This window comes from Triticum urartu, chromosome 4A (assembly GCF_056163025.1).
Source record: "Triticum urartu cultivar PI428250 chromosome 4A, HENAU_Tu73, whole genome shotgun sequence".
Taxonomy (NCBI): domain Eukaryota; kingdom Viridiplantae; phylum Streptophyta; class Magnoliopsida; order Poales; family Poaceae; genus Triticum; species Triticum urartu.
This window is the reverse complement of record NC_141876.1, coordinates 45125425-45139018: the sequence shown is the minus strand read 5'-3', so window position 1 is coordinate 45139018 and position 13594 is coordinate 45125425.

Here is a 13594-nt window from a genome sequence, read left to right as displayed (position 1 = left end):
TACACCAGTGAAGATAAGAGATAAAAACAAGGTATGACTAGCTTAGTCAAGTGACATAACACATAAGGATGAAGAGAAAAAACTAAAAATAAAAAATTGTATGGATCTCAATGTAAGATCTCATGAGTATAACATCGACTGACACATAATTAAGTCTGAATCCACTCGGGTTTAACAAGACTGCAAAAAGAAATAGGTTGGTATCATACAATTTGGTACAAAAGACTACATAAGAGGTCTTCAGAGCAGCAGAGAAGCGGTCGTTGTAGATAAAAAAAAGTTGACACGAGTGAAGATAAGTGGCAAAAAGAAAGAGGTTGATATCAAAGAGATACAATGAAGGGTTGTGATCATACAAAGAAGTGAAAGTAGATAGTTCAATGGTTAATAGGATCTAGATGATCCAACCTAAAACAGGGGACGTACTTTTGGCTAAGCCACCAATGACAGAATTGGCATGATCTGATTGGTGTTGACTAAAACTAATAAAATTGAAATGAAATAAAATAAAATTAAGTAAACCCTGTACATCAGTTATAAGTCAGTGTCCATCCAAGAAGATTTAGAGTTGAACCCACAATCGGAATGGATATTGAAGCTCTTGGCAGGCTGCCTGGTTTCTCCGATAGTATTCCCTTCTAGAAATCGTTTTAAAAAGCCGCTTGCGATTGAAGCCCTAGTTTTGTGAGATGTCAAATTTGTTTAGAACAACCGTCTAGAATGACGGTTTATTACGTAGCGCTTCACAATGAGAAAAGAACTGAAGCCCGCAGCGGTCCTTCTTCCCGATCTGAGTCATCGCGGCGCCGCGATCGTTTCCAGCGACGGCGCAGGGGCGGCGTGGTGATGGGAGGAGGCGGCAGAGCTGCGGGCTTCGTGAAAGATCTGGTGGTGCCGGCTGCTCGGTGGGGTTGCATGGTCATGGCGGCGGAGGTCGCAGTGGCCGGCGGTTTGGCCGGTCAGCAGCGGCGGAACATGGCCGATGGCAGCTGCGATGTTCTGTCTGAATCCCAGGGCGACGGCCCTGGATGGTGGCGGCTGGTGAAGCTAGGGCTTCCCGCGGCGGCATGGCGTGGTGCAGTCTCTGTGCAAGACGGATCTGTGACGGCGAGCTGATCTACGGATTGGTTCGGATCAGAGACGGTGACGATCACACGGGATCCATATCAGCGGCTCTCGCGGCTTGGCGAGGCGCCTCCTCCTAGGCTCCAGTGGTGGCACACTCAGACAGTGGCCGGTGCGCTAGGGCTCCTACGATGGCACTGCTGTTGCAGTTGGTCGCCGGATCTAGCCGGCTAGATCTGGGGCTTTGAAGGCGGTCGAGACGATGCACAGGTTGTCGGGTGGATTACTTGGGATCCGGGTGCGAAAATGGTCTTCGGTCGATGGCCGGAGCCGGTGATGACGATGCCCTTATCATCGTTTCCTTCATGAATGCATCATTGAGGTGAAGCTCCCAACTCCAGTCAATACCTCCGGGGGAAACCCTAGATCAGCTAATCGTATGTTGGCGGCAATCATGTGTCGTTACCCCCTTGGGGGCGGCATTCTTGGAGGTGCACTCGGCCTCGCGGGACCAGCGGACGACATCTTTGGTGGACCGGGGCTTCATCCTACACATTGATGGCGGCGGATCTCGACGGCCTGGCGCAGTGCAGATTCAGCGTTCGATGTGCGAGGGTGGACTCGCGCAGGAGGACGACTGTCTGGCGTCGTGGTGGCGTCGATGGCAGAGAGACCTGGCACGGTAGATGCAACAGTACAACTCTGAAGATAGATTGGTGGCAGGTGGCTGCGGCGGTCTCATACCCGGCAGGCGTCCTAGTTGAGGAGTGTGCCGAAATGGTAGGTGCCCCGTACCCGGTAGGCATCCTGGTTGGGACCTCAGGTCTTAGATGTTTAGGTTTTGCTGCGAGGTCTGTTTGATATTAGGCTCAGACTATCAGCATCCCTTCATTAACTGGATTGGAGTACGACAGATGTTGCCTAGACGATGACTTTAGTCTTACTGTTGTATGACTTTGTAACGTCTTGAGTGAATAATTTATAAAGCGGCCGCATGCATCACCCAGATACAGAAACCGGGTGTCATCCTTTTTTTCTAAAAAAATAAAATAATAAACGTAATTGAACCTTCTTTCTGCCAAAAAAGATGAAGGAAAGGTTGCAATCATCTATCCTGATTTTGAACCTAAGATAATTCCACGATCAGTCCACGATCGACCAAGCTCCAGTAAGAAAATGATCGCTCGACCGGGGCATCCTTTCTTTGGCTCGATCACGTTCCCGCCATCCGTCTCTCTCAGCGTAGCAGATCAACATTTCCTTGCACAGACTCCAACGCCGCGGTACCAGGCTACGTACTGCGTGAAGGCTTGGGACAAAAGCGGTAAACGACAGCGCGGCTAGCTCCACTGCCTGCCGCCCGAATGAGACAGCTGCTCCATCCGATCCTCGCATACGGACGACGACCAAGCGATCAGCGCGCGCAACCGCCCGGTCGGTCAGTCGGCGCAGCGCCCAGGGATAGCTCGACAGCTCGCCCTCCTCGGAAACGGCGCATTCCCTTTGCCCCAGCCAGCTAGCCGGCGGCTCGATCCACGCCGACGCGCGCAGGTACGGCGTACAGCAGCGGCAGAGCGCGCCTTGGATCCACCGCTGCTCGCCGCACGCGGCACGGCAGGGCACGGCAGGGCCGCCTCAATTTCAAAAAAATTCTCCAGCGTCAGTGGCGCTCAGGGGGCGCAGGCATGCAGAGAGCGCGCTGCAGCGCGCAGCCAGGCGGATCCTTTGGCTGGCCGTGGCCGGATCATCATCGGCCCATCATTCACGCAGCGGCAGGCATGAGGATGGAAAGGCTACGTACCTAGACAACGTGAACCCAGGCCCGGCCCCTGCACCTGCTGCCGCGTGCTGTGCATCCGCTTTGTTTTGCCAGGGCGAGGGCCAGGGCCAGGCTACGTACGTACGCACCCTACAGAACGTAGCGGCAAACAGATTCCTCTGCGTCGCTGACAGCGCGAAATCCCACGCGCTGCTCCATCCTCCCTCGAAAACCGCTCGTTCGCAGACGATTGCCCCCGATCCGGTAAATTTCCCGTGAGGAACTGCAGCATCATATCATTGCCCATTCATTTCTTCATGCATGTCAAAAGAAGAAGAAGGAGAAGGAGCCAGCCAGTGCCGCATCCCGGGTCTGCACGCCACACCTGAACTTTTGCGACGTGCGTAGAGATAGATAGCCCTCCCTCTAGACTCTGTACTTCTTCGTTCAGTCTTCAGTTACAGCGTACGTAGATGAGCTGTTTTTTTCCCAGTCTATGTAGAGGAATTACTTACTGAATGCTGCAAAGGAAGAAGGGAGGTGGATGATGGGCCTGCATCGGATGCCGCCGGGGAGCTGCCAAAGGAGGCCCACACGCGCCGCTTCGTTCCAGGCCCACTGCCCGAGAGCCAGCCCAGAGGAAAAACAAGCGCAGCGCAACCACCAGCTGTATTTATTTTGGCACATGCATGCTATACGTGCTTATATACGCATAATTGCGTACAGATATTATGTAGGTGGTATAGAAACGTAGGAGTATATTGTTGGGTGGTGGTGGCCTGGGCATTTGGCACGTCGGGGCCGGCCGGTCCGGTCCCCCACGGCGTTCGGCTTGGCCGCACAGCTCAAAGCAGTTGTCCATCTCTTTGGGTCGGGGACGGGGAGGGACCAGATACCCTCAACTCCAAGCTACACACACCCGGCCTGGTCCCGAGTCCGGCCCGGTGAACCAACCAGAATCGCAACAACAAGTTGGGAGATCTCCTGTGACAAGCCCCTCCGGCCTTCCACCCATCCCACCCAATTCCTCAACCTACTCTTTCTAGTTCGTACTAAGCTATGAGAAGAAGAAGATTTGTCTCAAAAAAAAAGCTATGAGAAGATGGATTTTGATGGGAAACGGACGCACTTAAATACGTTCGGCACGTCCGTACCCTCCCTTTTTCTTCATCAATTACGTGCACGAGCATGGTCCATCCACTTAATTCTCGCATATATAATTCACCCATATTGTCGGGGGCTCAAATCAACAAAATCGTAGCTGCGGCCGCAGGAAACCATAAAATACGAGTGTGGTGTTGCATGTGCACGAAGAAGAGTTGTGTAGTATACAGAGAACATCTAGGCTAGCTCCCACATGCGAAAGAAAAGGAAAAACAAGATGTGTTGGTGCGGGGCGGGGAGCGCATGCATATGCATGGCGGCAGAGCGGCCCACGTCGACGGGATGCCCAATCGCAGCGAGGCGCTGTCGGCTTTAATAATTTATTATGACCAGTGCCGTTATGGGCCTGCCCGGCTGGCCTACCACGGCGCCAAGTTGTTGCACCGGTGGTGTGTACGTACGTGATTCCCCTTCCCCTTCCCTCTCTACACACACATCGCTTTCTTATCTTTAGTATTCTCCTCTGTTTTCCCCTGTGGCACCGCACAGCCGAGAGAGAGAAGAGAGTGACAGCGAGATGTGTGTGTATATGCAGCATGTGTCTCTCTGTGTGTGTGTGTGTGTGTGTGTGTGTGTGTGTGTGTGTGTGAGGGAGAGGAGAGGAGTTAAAAGGAGGTGAAGAAATGGGGATGGGAATGTGGGCTGGGGGGCCAATAATGGGCCATGCAAATGCATGCAAGCAAGCAAAAGAGCAGCCAGGAGGGGCATGTAGCCCTAGTGTCTTAAAAGGGCTGGGTGGCTACTGAATGAGTGTAGTAGTACTACTGACTTGACTCTGAGGAGGAAAGTGACTAACTGGAGAAAGATGTTGGGCATGCCGCCAGGTGCCATGGCCATATCATAGATATAATCACCACACCACACCACACCACAGTGATTGAGGGCGCTGTGGGGGCTCATCTCATCTCGTCTGGTTGGTCAGATCAGCTCGGATGCGGCAAACTGTGTGGGCCGGCGCCCTCTTGCAAATGCCGGCTAGCTAGCTAGCCATGGCGCCCACACCTCACCATACTTGTGGTGCTAGCATCTGACTATCTGGTATGCATGTCTCATCTGCCCTACCCCAACAAGCAAGAATTGACCATTCAGAGCTCTACTTTACATGTTGTAGTTCATGCCTTAGTTTTCGCTTTCCATCGACCCCTCCCCTCTCCTCCCCATATCGGGCCCCAGCTTAGCTTCTCACACTGGATTTATCGTTCGCTTTGTACAAATGATAAGTAGATTTTTTTTGGTAGAGTGGTATTTTTAACACTGCCTGACTGTAATTTTCTTCTTGTAGGGACTGACTGACTGACTGTATTAGGACTGGTATGCACCAGAAAAAAAAAACGTAATGGATAACAAATATCTAGCTATCGAGCGCTTGGAGTTATTGCATGCATCTAATTCTTCTGCAAACAAAGAATTGCTCCTGGTACAAAACTGATCACCCTTCTTCCAGTTCGAGAGTGTCGATCGGATAATCCGTCGCTTGTATTGATTACATTGACAAATTTGCCTGTCCAGATTGTTCAGGTGCACCAGATCGATCAGTCGACCCAACGAAATTATGAAGAGGAAGAAGAATAAGAAGAGAAACAATGACGCGCCATGAGCCTGTGGTGCAGAACAGCACCTGCACCCTGAATATCTAACCTGAGGAAGAAACCGTCAATTTAGCTCCCCATCCCCGGCCCCGGCCGTCACATCCTGTCCCATGTGCCTGAAAATCTTGAGAAGCACGCACATTCGCTCAGGCACACGGACATATCCAAGCACAGTCGCCATCGCTCAACACGTACGTGAATCGACCGACCCAGCCCCGATTAATGAATAACCAAGCATCCATTCGATCATGTGTGGTGTGATTGTTCTCAGGCGGATAGAGCGCCATTGCCTATATGGCCATATGGGGCATGCTGCCCATAGCGCTTGGTACGACACGATACGATCCAGCCTTGTTTAATTGGCAAGTGCACCAACGTACGCATGCAGATGCAGGGACCGGCCTGCCCCTTTCTTTGCAAAGGAGGTTTTCTCCAATCGGAGGAGAAGAAACTGACGCATGATTGGGCGCACTACACACGCCCACGTCGACGGATCATACAAAAATGTGGTGTATGTGCAAAGGATTAAAGATAGATAGAGATATCAAAAGAGCCGGTTAAAAAACCCGGAGAATCTATAGAGAGCGAAAGAAGCAAAAGAAAAAAACCTTAACGGCTTGTAATCACGCATGCACAGCTCTCTCGATCAATTTATCTCCCTTTTTTCCCTCTTTAATTTGCAGCTGCAGATCGATTGAGGACTGGTGTATGTGCATGCAGGAAAAGGCGGGTGTATGGGTCAGCTATGTCGTGTGTTGTGCCGCGCACTAGTGGAGAAAAGCCGCCTTTGATCCATTCCTGGGGTGCGATTAGATACGCTGATTAGGACGTAGTGATCGATCGACAAGGGCTAGGAGGCTTAAAAAACGGAGGGAGCAAGTACCAGTAGATGTAATTGAGATGGTGCCTACTAGCAGATGGTGCTGGATGATCTGGAAGACCGACGCTTCGTCACTTGTCCATGCATATGCTGTTTGATCTCCCAATGTGCCAGCCTTCAAGTGTGGAGTTGGCAGTGTCATAGTCGTAATGTTTTTACTGGTGAAAATGAAAACTGCCATCCTGTTGGTGCACCTGGTTCCAACCTAGCTTAGAGTAAGACTAGGCATAGTGAGAGTAAATTCAACAGTAACATTAAGTCCAACTCAGCAAATTTACTTATGTGGCAATGCGTTAATGAGAAGAGAGGTAGTATCAGTTACTTACTAGCTAGTTACTGTAACATCACACGTCCCAATGCAATATGAATCTATAACCTAATAAATGAAGCTTTGTATGACACCATACTTATATTACTACCCACTAGGAATATGCGTATGTTACTAATATATACTCCCTCCGTCCGTGAATAAGTGTACTTCTAGCTTTTGTCCTAAGTCAAAGTTTTAAAATTTTGACCAACTATATACAAAAGAATAGTAACATATATGACATCAAATTGATATATTATGAAAGCACAATTCAAAACGAACCTAGTGATAGTAATTTAGTGCCATAAATGTTGCTACTTTTTTTTTATAAAGTTGGTCAAGGTTTTAAAACTTTGACTTAAGACAAAAGTTAGAAGTACACTTATTCGTGGACGTAGGGAGTACTCTTCATTGTGGCTAGTCTAAGTGCCTGTTTGGTTCCAATAAGTCACCTGACTTATAAGTCAGGTGACTTAAAACCAATGACTTATAAGTCACGCCTGTTTGGTTGTCACCTGACTTATAAGTCACCTGACCACACCTTTCCACCTTGTTTTTTAATGTAAAGGTAATGGGACCCACGTAAAAAAGGGTGACTTATAAGTTTTAAGTTGGGGTGGAGCAACTTATGACTTATAAGTTGGGGTGACTTATTAGTCAGGTCCGTTTGGCAAAATAAGTCACTTTTTTCACTTTTCGACTTATAAGTTGGTGACTTATTTAGAACCAAACAGGCCGTAAATAATAGGTCATATCAAGGTACAGTTAACAATAGTATCACTGTCGTCCTTCGTTGACCCTGGTGCGGACAGCTTCATGCTACTTTCCTCGGGAGTAGATCCATCGGAAGAAGAAGAATGGCGAAAGGGCTGGCTTGTCCGGGACTACATGTCACTCTCGCGTGACAAGCGTGATTGGAGGCGTGGAAAAACAATGAGCAAAAGTTATCACCTGTACGAATTTTCTTTTACTTACAAGACACCAATAACTGGCGATCGTTGCTCTCAAACGAACGTTTTCGTTCGTCAGTGGAGCAGCTCCAGCGAACGATTCGGCCACCCATCATCCATTGCCAGGAGGAGGCCCCGGGCGAACCTCCATTGGGCCGGAGGCACAGTTTACTGTTTTTTTTAAATGCCACATAAATAAATATTTTCCTATTAAATAAACAGAGGAAAAAAAATGAAATTACAAGTGCCATGATATGAAAACTGAAAATTGCCATGGGACTTTGTAAAACTGCCATGCCAGTATTCCAAATTGCAGTAAAAGAAAATGCCATCTCTCAATATTAAAATTGTCGTCCCTCTTAAAATAATAAATGTCATCCTCACTATAATAATTTTTTAATCATATTATAAATAAAAAATGGCATGCTTTTATAAATAAAACCGCTATCCTCTTATAATAAAAATGCCATCCTTTTATCTTATAAATAATAAAATGCCATCCTCTTATAATAACAATGTCATCTTCTAAATATTAAAAATGCCATCCTCACAAAAATAAAAATGCCATCCTATTATAAAAATGTCATGCTCATACAAAATATAAAAATGCCATCTTCTTATCCTATAAACAAAAAAAATACCATCCTCTTACAATAAAAATGCCATCCTCTTAAATAATAATAATGCCATACTCAAAATAACAAAAATGCCATCCTACTATAAAAAATGACTTTCTCTTACAAAATAAAATTGGCATCATCTAATAATAAAAATTCCATCCTCTTATAATAAGAAATCATATCTTCTTATAATAGAAATGTCATCCCTCTTATAATAAGAAATGCCATCTTCTTATAAAGAAAACAGTACCTTGAGAAAGTAAAATAGAGATTTTTTGGGAAAAAAACTTAAAAAATGCCAGGTTATATATAATATTTGTTTTAACACAAATATTCATGAAAAACCTCTCCGACCCAATGGCAAAAAGGCCCACACCTCATGAGAGGTCTTGAGTTCGAGACCTTGCCCCGCGCACGCGTGTCACAATTTTTGAAAAAAAATTGGTAAACGAGCTTTCGTCGGGAATCGGTGGATAATGAACGTCTCCAGCCATGCGACATGGCATCCCCATGTGTCAAGGTTCGTGTGATAGTGACAGGGGCGTTTGTTGGGGTTGTCCTATTGGAAATATGCCCTAAAGGAAATAATATTATATTATTATATTTTCATTATTCATAATTAAGTGTTTATATTTCGTGCTATAACTAATATGATTCTGGAATATTCGATTCAGTGGAAAACTTATGCGCGCGTGTGAAATGATAAACGGTAAACAATATGTTCCCGGTCTCGCCTCTAAGACCGGCTCAAGTATTGTTGGTGATCATGTCTTTTCGGATCTTAGGATATTGTTGAGTGTAACGATAGTCTTAAAACAACATTGAGGGTATGATGTTAGAAGAACGATCATATTGAATCGACCCAAACTTGTCTGTTATACTTTGTGATTATATCGCTGAAATCATTTGTTATAACACAGAGTGTTAGCATGTGTTTTAGTTCCTCAGACCATGAGAGTGTCTCGGTCACTTCCTACCAGACGGTGGACTTTGGGGTTGCTCAAACGTCATTTGCAACAAGGTGATCATAACGACAACTTTCAGGTTCACCGGAAAGTTTGACAAGTGACCGGATAGCTCGAGAATGGGATTTGCCCCTCCAATGATAGAGATATATTCTTAGGGCCCTCTCGATGTAACGGCATCCATCATCGTCTGGCCAGATACAGGTGACTACATCATAGAGATGTCAGAACACGTTAATGGGAAAGAAGAAGAAAACTGGTAATGGGAGTAACGGTATAGTGAGCTTGGTGATGACTCAAGAGGATACCGGGTTTTGTAAAGTATCACGAAGCAAAGGGAACATCACATGATAACCAAAGGTTCACTTGAATATCAGAGTCAAGTAAACATAGGGACCGATATGGATGTCCACGGTTCCGCTATCGGTCATTGAGCTTACGGGGTCAAAAGCTTAAGGCAATCATGATTTGTTGAGTGTTAGTAGGACGAGAGTATCAAGGATTTATTTCTGGAATCGTTTCATTAATATTTGGAATACTTCGGAGAGGATCCGAAAGGGTTTCAGGGTCATCAAAAGAGTTTCAGATGTTTGCAGAAATGTTCAGGTGTGAGGACACTTTGGCTGGGCCAAGGAATACGGCCCATGAGGTCTGAGGTTAGTGCAAAAGGAGTTTTGCGAAGGGCAGGGGCCAGACGCCAGGGTCCTTGACGTGCGGTATTGGGCCAAACGCCGAGGTCCGTGGCATTTTCGAAAACGCTAGGAACCTTGGCATTTCATGCTGGAATCCGAGGAGGACTCTTCCTTCTGTACCAAACCGAATTTGGGGAGGCTCCCTCCCCAAGTTACGACCTCAGGGCTCAACATATAAATAGAGGGGTAGGGATAGCCCCTAGGACACAAGTTTTGGAGCCTCCTCTAGTTGATCTAGTTCTAGTTCTTGTTAGTCCTAGTTGAATTGACAACTCAACTGCTAATACTTGCAAATATTATTTGGCCCCCCTTCTGTCTAATCAATAAATTTGGGTTGAATACTCTACCCTCAAAAACTGTTGTGATCCCCTATACTTGTGGGTTATCATTTATGCAAAATGTCTAACACATAACACTTGGGAGCAATATTACATCAAGGATGATTATCTAATGAGAGCTAACAAGCTTTGTATCCCCGAGTCAGCTCTTCGTTTGTTGCTTTTGCAAGAGGCTCACGGTGGAGGATGATGTCGGCTAGGACTACGTCGGTATTTCCCCAAAGAGGAAGGGATGATGCAGCACAGCGACGGTAGGTATTTCCCTCAGTGATGAAACCAAGGTTATAGAACCAGTAGGAGAACCAAGCAACACAACGTAAACAGCCCATGCACACAAATAACAACCACTCGCAACCCGACGTGTTAAAGGGGTTTTCAATCCCTTTCGGGTAACGGCGCCAGAAATTGGTGCGTGGACGGAAGAAAGTTGTAATAGATTGAATAAATAGATCATGAATAAAATAAAGTGCAGCAAAGTATTTTTGTATTTTTTGGTTTAACAGATCTGAAAATAAATGCAAAGAAAAAGTAGATCGCAAAGGCAAATATATGAGAAAGAGACCCGGGGCCCGTAGGTTTCACTAGTGGCTTCTCTCGAGAAAAATAGCAAACGGTGGGTGAAAAAATTACTGTGGGTAATTGATAGAACTTCAAATAATCCCGACGATATCCAGGCAATGATTATTATATAGGCATCACGTCCAAGAGTAGTAGACCGACTCCTGCTTGCATCTACTACTATTACTCCACACATCGACCGCTATCCAGCATGCATCTGGTGTATTAAGTTCATGGAGAAACGGTGTAATGCAATAAGAACGATGACATGATGTAGACAAGATCTATCTATGTAGAGATAGACCCCATCGTTTTATCCTTAGTAGCAACGATACATACATGTCGGTTCCCCTTCTGTCACTGGGATCAAGCACCGTAAGATCAAACCCACTACAAAGCACATATTCCCATTGCAAGATAAATAGATCAAGTTGGCCAAACAAAACCCAAATATCGGAGAAGAAATACGAGGCTATAAGAGATCATGCATAAAAGAGATCAAAGAAACTCAAATACTTCCATGGATATAAAAAGATATAACTGATCATTAACTCAAAGTTCATCAGATCCCAACAAACACACCGCAACAAGAGTTACATCATATGGATCTTCAAGAGACCATTGTATTGAGAATTCAGTGAGAGAAAGAGAGGAAACCATCTAGCTACTAACTACGGACCCGAAGGTCTACAAAGAACTACTCACGCATCGTCGGAGAGGCCCAATGGAGGTGGTGGACCCCATCCGAGATGGTGTCTAGATTGGGTCTGGTGGTTCTGGACTCTGCGGCGGCTGGATCAATATTTCGTCAACTTCCCTAGGGTTTTGGGAATATTGGGGGTATTTATAGAGCAAAGAGGCGGTACGGGGGGCACCCGAGGTGGGCACAACCCACCAGGGCGCGCATGGGCCTCCTAGCACGCCCTGATGGGTTGTGCTCTCCTCGGAGCACCCCCCAGGCGCAGCCAGGGCCCATTAGGTGTCTTCTGGTCCATAAAAAATCTCTGTAAAGGTTTGTGACGCCCCCAATTTGACCGTACACTAATCATACACGCAAACGTGTACGATCAAGATCAGGGACTCACGGGAGGATATCACAACACAACTCTACAAATAAAATAAGTCATACAAGCATCATATTACAAGCTAGAGGCCTCGAGGGCTCGAATACAAGAGCTCGATCATAGACAAGTCAGCGGAAGCAACAATATCTGAGTACAGACATAAGTTAAACAAGTTTGCCTTAAGAAGGCTAGCACAAACTGGGATACAGATCGAAAGAGGCGCAGGCCTCCTGCCTGGGATCCTCCTAAACTACTCCTGGTCATCGTCAGCGGGCTGCACGTAGTAGTAGGCACCTCCGATGTAGTAGGAGTCGTCGTCAACGGTGGCATCTGGATCCTGGGCTCCAACATCTGGTTGCGACAACCAAGTAGAAGGGATAGGGGGAAAAGAAGGAGAAAGAAACCGTGAGTACTCATCCAAAGTACTCTCGCAAGCAAGGAGCTACACTACATATGCATGGGTATATGTGTAAAGGGCCATATCGGTGGACTGAACTGCAGAATGCCAGAATAAGAGGGGGATAGCTAATCCTGTCGAAGACTACGCTTCTGGCAGTCCCCGTCTTGCAGCATGTAGAAGAGAGTAGACTGAAGTCCTCCAAGTAGCATCGCATAGCATAATCCTACCCGGCGATCCTCACCTCGTCGCCCTGTTAGAGAGCGACCACCGGTTGTATCTGGCACTTGGAAGGGTGTGTTTTATTAAGTATCCAGTTCTAGTTGTCATAAGGTCAAGGTACAACTCCGGGTCGTCCTTTTACCGAGGGACACGGCTATTTGAATAGATTAACTTCCCTGCAGGGGTGCACCACATTTCCCAACACGCTCGATCCCCTCTATCCGGACACACTTTTCTGGGTCATGCCCTGCCTCGGAAGATCAACACGTCGCAGCCCTACCTAGGCACAACAGAGAGGTCAGCATGCCGGTCTAAATCCTATGGCGCAGGGGTCTGGGCCCATCGCCCATTGCACACCTGCATGTTGCGTACGCGGCTGGTGAGCAGACCTAGCAACCTCCATTACAAAGGAAGTTGCGTTACATGGTCCAACTCGGCGCGCGCCGCTCGGTCACTGACGTCACGAAGGCTTCAGCTGATACCACGACGTCGAGTGCCCATAACTGTCCCCGCTTAGATGGTTAGTGTGTATAGGCCAGTATGAAGGAAATATTCCCTAGAGGCAATAATAAAGTTATTATTTATTTCCTTATATCATGATAAATGTTTATTATTCATGCTAGAATTGTATTAACCAGAAACATAATACATGTGTGAATACATGGACAAACAAAGTGTCACTAGTATGCCTCTACTTGACTAGCTCGTTGATCAAAGATGGTTATGTTTCCTAACCATAGACATGAGTTGTCATTTGATTAACGGGATCACATCATTAGGAGAATGATGTGATTGACTTGACCCATTCCGTTAGCATAGCACTTGATCGTTTAGTTTGTTGATATTGCTTTCTTCATGACTTATACATGTTCCTATGACTATGAGATTATGCAACTCCCATTTACTGGAGGAACACTTTGTGTGCTACCAAACGTCACAACGTAACTGGGTGATTATAAAGGTGCTCTACAGGTGTCTCCGAAGGTACTTGTTGGGTTGGCGTATTTCGAGATTAGGATTT